This window comes from Oryctolagus cuniculus, chromosome 1 (assembly GCF_964237555.1).
Source record: "Oryctolagus cuniculus chromosome 1, mOryCun1.1, whole genome shotgun sequence".
Classification (NCBI taxonomy): Eukaryota; Metazoa; Chordata; class Mammalia; order Lagomorpha; family Leporidae; genus Oryctolagus; species Oryctolagus cuniculus.
Genome location: NC_091432.1, coordinates 117,553,186 through 117,559,881, shown reverse-complemented (window position 1 = coordinate 117,559,881; position 6,696 = coordinate 117,553,186). Strand labels below are relative to the sequence as shown.

The 6,696-nt window shown below is 38.4% G+C and overlaps 1 protein-coding gene across 2 annotated transcripts in view; it reads left to right on the top strand.

The window, feature by feature from the left end:
- Positions 1 to 1,682: 1,682 nt before the first annotated feature.
- LOC100344537 (olfactory receptor 4D5) overlaps positions 1,683 to 6,696 on the top strand; it is a 36,258-nt gene continuing 31,244 nt past the window's right edge. For both annotated transcript variants that reach the window (XM_070047831.1, XM_070047822.1), the window contains exon 1: positions 1,683 to 6,696. This exon is cut by the window's right edge. The gene's annotated coding sequence lies outside the window, so the exon portion shown is untranslated.

The following is a 6,696-nucleotide window of genomic DNA, read 5'->3' as shown; positions in this document are numbered from 1 at the left end:
ACATGAAGAATTCAATAGAACAAATAAAAAATGTGGTGGAAAGCCTAAAGAACAGACGTGTTGAGACAGAAGAAAGAACATTCGCGTTAGAAGGTAAATCTATGGAAATTTTATAGTCAGACCAAAAAAGTAGAAGAAATTATAAAACTAAAAACTAGTGATGGAGATTTATGGGATACTATCAGCTGATCCGATATGTGGGTCTTAGGAGTTCCTGAAGGCTTGGAAAGAGAAAATGGATTACAATGATATAATTCCAGAAAACTTCCTTAATTTGGGGAAAGAAAAGAATGTCCAAATACAAAAAGCACATAGAACTCCTAATAGACATGACCAGAAAAGATCTTCACCATGACACATTGTAGTCAAACTCTCCACAATAAAACATAAATAAAATATGCTAAAATGTGTACGAGAGAAACACCAGGTTTCTTCCACAGGATTTCTGATTAGACTCACAGCTGACTTCTCATCAGAAACCCTACAGGCTAGGAGAGAATGGTGAGATATATTCCAAGTCTTAAGAGAAAAAAACTGTCAACCCAGAATATTGTACCCTTCAAAGCTCTCATTTATGAATGAAGGTAGAATAAAGACCTTCCATAACTGAAACTGAAAGAATTTGTCACCACTTGTCCAGCCTCATAAAAGATGCTTAGGGATGTGCTACAAACAGAAACCTGGTCATCACTATGAAAGGTGAAGGCATAAAATCTCCCAGTAAAAGTACCAAGGAAATATAAGGTAAACAATAGAAACATTTATGGAAAAATGGCAGAGAAATTTAATGTACTCTGATTTTTTTTTTGTAGTTCCTTAGATTTCAGAATATCCTATTACTGGGAATCTGTTTTTGAATCTTGAAAAAGAAGACATTGATTACATTGGACTGTCTTTTTTTTTCCTTCTCTTATTACATATTATTTGTGCAATTACAGTGTTAAGTCTTGGTTCTTATGTCTTTGGGCAGAAGAGTGTATTAGTTATTTTATATGAATTTTTCCTTGTCTTTAATACTCTGTAAGTGTTTTCCTGGCACAAAATAAAATACTTGGGGTCATATTACCTGAATACTTGAAAACTGAAATTGATAAGATGCATTATGTAATGAATTAGTTTTTATTTCTGGGTAAAATTAGAAATGAAATAAAGATTTGCACTACCTAAAGGATGACAGTAATGATAGTGCTTAAAAGCACTGTGAGCTTTTTTGTGTTTGAGGCATCCAAAATTCAAGTGTTTACTAGATTTTTCTCTGGAAATTCTGCTCTTCTTTTTGTGCTTCATGAATTTCCTCTTATTATTAATGTTATAGAACAGCAGGGTTAAAGTGGCAAATATATATACATATCTGTGCTCATTATGAATCCCATAGCCTTTCTAGTTAGGAAAAAATAGTCTCAAAAATACTGTGTCATTTTTATTAATATTTTACCCACTAATGTTATTTTAGAAATATTTAATCATTTTAATAAGGTGTCTATAAAAATTTAAAACATTACATATTGCATTTGGACTAGTTACTTAACAGTAAGAAAAAAAAAACTAGTTTACTGAGACTTTAGATGCTCCATTAGTTAAATTTCAATTTTTTTAAAAAAAATTGTATTTAAGTTATACAAGTTTTATATATTTCATATATACAGATTTAGGAACATGGTGGGATTCCATCCCTCCCCACCCCCCACCACCTCCCCACACTTCAACCCGTCCTGACAGCCAGAAGGTACCTCAGATAAAACAGAGAGCCTTCACCAGGCTCTCAATCTGCTGGTACCTCAATCTTGGACTTCTCGGCTTCAAACACTGTAATAAATAAATTTGTTATTTGTTGTAGAAAATTTTAGAATTGTATATATGAACTGCATGAAATTTGTTCTCTTTGTATTAATATTACATTAGCTTGAACATTGATGAGAATGTGTTGTAGTAATTATCATGAATTTGCTGTGACTCTGGAAATCTAATGTGTTAATAAATAAATTCCTTTAAAAAAAAGAAAAAAAAACCAGGAAACTATTATAATATCAATAGGCATCTTATAGTTTTCTAATTTGTGGTTTGAAATGGAGCAGCAACCAGAAACAAATCCCCCTCATGATCTTCAATAATTTAGAAATACAGTGGTCTTAGTTCAACAACAACTAGATTTTTAAAAAAATCTTTGGATAAAGATTTTATCTTTGGATAAAATCAAAGGATAAAAATTAGTGTGTGCGTGTGTGTGTGTGTGTGTGTAATTAAAGTGGCAAGAAGACAGAGAGCTTCCATCCACTGGTTTACTATCCAAATATCCAAAATGGCTGAAGTTGGGTCAGGCTGAAGCCTGGAGCCAGGAGCTGGGAGCCATGGAGCCAGGAGCCAGGAGCCAGGAGCCAGGAACTCTATCTGGGTCCCCTATTGGATAGCGAGGACACACTTAGCAATCACCTACTGCTTCCTTGAGTTTGCATTAACAGGAGGTTAGAATTAAGAATTGAGCTGAGGGGCTGGCTCGGTGGTGCAGTTGGTTAAAACCCTGTCTGTAGTGCTGGCATCCCACATGGGTGCTAGTTCAAGTCCTGGCTGATCCATTGCCTATCCAGCTCCCTGCTAATGAGTCTGGTAAAGCAGCGGAAGATATGTACGTATATTATTTCAAAAACAATAAGGGTGAAGTTGTACTGGTAAGAGAGTTGACAGATTCTTCAAAGGACTGATATTATTCTTGCAGCAAATCTTTGCATACATTGAAAAACTTAGTATGTGTGTTTTTTTTTTTTTTTTTTTTTTTACAGGCAGAGTGGACAGTGAGAGAGAGAGACAGAGAGAAAGGTCTTCCTTTGCTGTTGGTTCACCCTCCAATGGCCAGCACACCGCACCGATCGAAAGGCAGGAGCCAGGTGCTTCTCCTGGTCTCCCATGGGGTGCAGGGCCCAAGCACTTGGGCCATCCTCCACTGCACTCCCTGGCCACAGCAGAGAGCTGGCCTGGAAGAGGGGCAACCGGGACAGAATCCGGCGCCCCGACCGGGACTAGAACCTGGTGTGCCGGCACCGCAAGGTGGAGGATTAGCCTACTGAGCCGTGGCGCCGGCAAGTATGTGGTTTTTAAAGAAATCACAAGCCAGGGTAAAGGTCCAAGACACACAAAAAGCCCAGTTTATAAATTCAGCTTTTTAGAAAAAACATTAGCTCTTTAATCAAGAAAATGCCAGACTCTGTAGATTTAAAGGAAAAAAAACAAAGGAAAGCAGCAGAATAAAATTTAGGAGATATAGGATGAGGATTGGAATTGGTGATGCCTTTCTAAACACAAAACATAAACTATTAGATAACATTTAAAAGACAAAAATGTGGCTCTTGACTGCTAAAAAAGAATCAAAAGTGGCATCAAATTTTGGTGCAAAAGATTTTGAGATCTAGGTGAAGATTTTTAGTAAGTGCACTTTCCATGAACTTTTTCAAACCCCCTTGTATAACAAGCATCAATAGAAGACATTGGTAATTTGAGAATTTGTGCAGCAAATAATTTACCTTATTAGGCATACAACATTATCAATTATTTAAATAACTTTTTAAAAAAGGTTTATTTATTTATTTGAAAGGCAGTGTTACAGAGAGGCAGAGGTAGAGTCTTTCACCTATTGGTTCACTGCCCATATGGCCACAATGGCTGGAGTTGAGTTGATCTGCAACACTAGCCCTTTAAATAACTCTTTAAAAAGAATAATTGCACAAAAAGTGATTTGAGAATCAAAAAAAAAAAAAAAAAAAAAACCTCAGATTGAGGTGTAGTTTTGAGGTAATTGCCTGGAGTTTTACTCTCACAGTAAATCTTTGGCATGACTATAAAATATGATATGTAAAATATATGAATTTTGAGAAAAGTAATTAAAAATGTGATGCTTGAACTACAGCACTGTGATGTGGTGACAAGGGAGAGCAGTTAATTTATTCTACAGGGATGACCGGCTTGGGTCACTGCCCTTCCAGGCCCTGGTTCCAGGTGTGGTCCCAAGGGCATCCGGGCTGGGTGAGCACCAGTGGTTTGCCTGCCCCATGCTTGGCACTCGCCTCCTGCTCTGTCAATAATCCCTTTGCATGAGAAAGTGCCAACCTCAATTCCTAAAGCCCTCTCAAGGGCTTTGCAGTTTTAAATATTTCAGCCCGAATCTACCTATTCGTGATTGCTACAGGGCTGTCTTAAAAGGAAAGCTCCAGGTGAGTGAACCACAGCTATTCCATGCATTTAAGCTTTCTCTTATTCATCTGGAAGCATCTGAGCCTGAAAGGATCCACTGGAGGAGGGCTGTGGCATTTAATTGACCTTGAGAGATTGGGATGCCCTTTCACTTCCCTGAGCCTCCTTTCCAAGGGAGTGACTTGGGAATCCAGCCAAAGACCCTCTCCTGGATTAGCTGTCTCCCTTTTTAGCATAAGATTTAAAACTAAACTAAGGGTTTCCTCTCTAAGTGGAAACAGAGTAATTAATGCTCACTTGAATAGAGTAATTAAGCAGAAGCATAAAACATCTGTGATTCTAACTAGTGCGTTAAAGGAAAAGTCCCCGGTTTAAAAACATTCCTTAAACCGAAATTCAAATGCCATAGCCTGGATTTTTATAGATTTTATATCTTTGCTTCCCTGCTTATTAACCCTACCCAAAGCAGGAATTCATTACTCCGACATTTAAAGTTGAGGCCAAAATCTTCCCTTCATCTACTTTTCTACTACTACTTCTTACCATAGTTTCTCTTTTAAACTGGACATTTTCAACTTTACCCAGACATTCCCTATTCATGGAAAATTCACATTCTGCAAAAAAATTATGCATGGATTTAAAAATTTTGAGCATCAAAATAAGTTTATCTTTTAATTTCATTTTCCACAAACTTCTTGAAGTAATCTTGTATTTCTACTATTGGGTGTCTTGCATTATTTGATACTTAAAATATCAAAGTGCAGAAAATTGGAAGCATTGTTATCAGTTCAATTTTACAGACAGCAAAACTAGAATTCAGAGAAATTAAGTAAATTTAAAGGCTATACAGATTTTTAAAGGAAAACCAAAACTGGAATCCAGTTTTTTTATGTATTTATGCAACTCTGTTTTTATGAGTCTGTTCAAAGGAGCTTGAATCTAGACTAGTGGCCTAGGCAGGACATCTTGCCCAGTACTTCCAAGTTTTGGGGTTGCTCTTACAAAATGTTTCATATTGCACACAAGATTAGTTGAAGCTGTTATCCATATTTTGATTTTCTAAATAGTTGTCTAGTGTCAGGGACATATTGACAGAGAATCGAAAGTGGACACAGATCATAGTGTCACAACCAACCTTGAAGGCCATTGAAATGAAGCTCGATTTTTTGTTTTTTAGTACTGTTCAGAAGAGCTTTCCGTGATGATGGAAATGTCCTCTGTCTGAGCTGTGCAGCAGAGTAACCCCTTGCCACCTGGGGCTATTGAGAGCACATAAATATAAGGCCAGTGCAAGTTAAAGAAGTAATCTCTGTTTTTTCAAATATTTATTTATTTGTTTGAGAGACAGAGTTACAGAGAGAGAGAAAGAGAGAGAGAGAGAGAAGTCTTTCATTCGCTGGTTTGCTCCCCAAATGGCTGCAATAGCCTTGACTGATCCAAAGCCAGGAGCTTCTTCTGGGTCTCCCAGGCAGGTTTAGGGACCCAAGCAGTTGGGCCATTTCTACCATTTTCCCAGGCCATAGCAGAGAGCTGGATCAGAAGAGGAGCAGCTGGGACATGAACAGGTGCCCAAATGGGATGCCAGCACTGCAGGTGGGGGCTTAACCTAGTGCACCACAGCACTGGTCCCAATCTTTATGTTTAATTCATTAAAATGTATTATAAATTGAAAAATAATAATTGTACATATTTGTGGGACACAAAGTGGTATTATTACATATGACATATGTGTACAAGGTAGTTTTTTTTTTTTGGACAGGCAGAGTTAGAGACAGAGAGAAAGGTCTTCCTTCCGTTGGTTCACCCCCCAAATGGCTGCTACAGCTGGTGCACTGTGCCAATCCGAAGCCAGGAGCCAGGTGCTTCCTCCTGGTCTCTGATGCGGGTGCAGGGCCCAAGCACTTGGACCATCCTCCACTGCCTTCCCGGGCCACAGCAGAGAGCTGGACTGGAACAGGAGCAACCGGGACAGAATCCGGCGCCCCAACCGGGACTAGAACCCGGGTGCCTTCGCCGCAGGTGGAGGATTAGCCAAGTGAGCCGTGGCGCTGGCCCAAGGTACTGTTTTTAATTATAGTTGCAGTGCTGTGCAAGAAATCTCACAAACTTCATTCCTCCTAATGGAACTTTTTAAAACTTTTTTCATCATCTCTCCTTTCTCTCTATTCTCCCAGACTCTGGAAACTATATTTTAACTCTGTGGTTCTATTTGCTCAACAGCTTTAGATTTTACATCTAAGTGAAAACATGGGGTATTTGTCTTTCTGGGTCTGGCTTATTTCACTTAGCCTATTGTCCTCCAGATTCATCTATGTTGTCCCAAATGACAGGGTTATCTTTCTGTGAAAGTGTGAATGGTGTTTCTTTGTGTCCACATCCTATATTTCCTTTATTCATCCATTGATGGATACTTAGGTCCTTGCGTAACTGGGCTATTATGAATAGCAGTGTAGTTAGCATGGGGATGCAGATAGCTCTTCAAAATTCTGATTTTATATCCTCAGATATATGCCC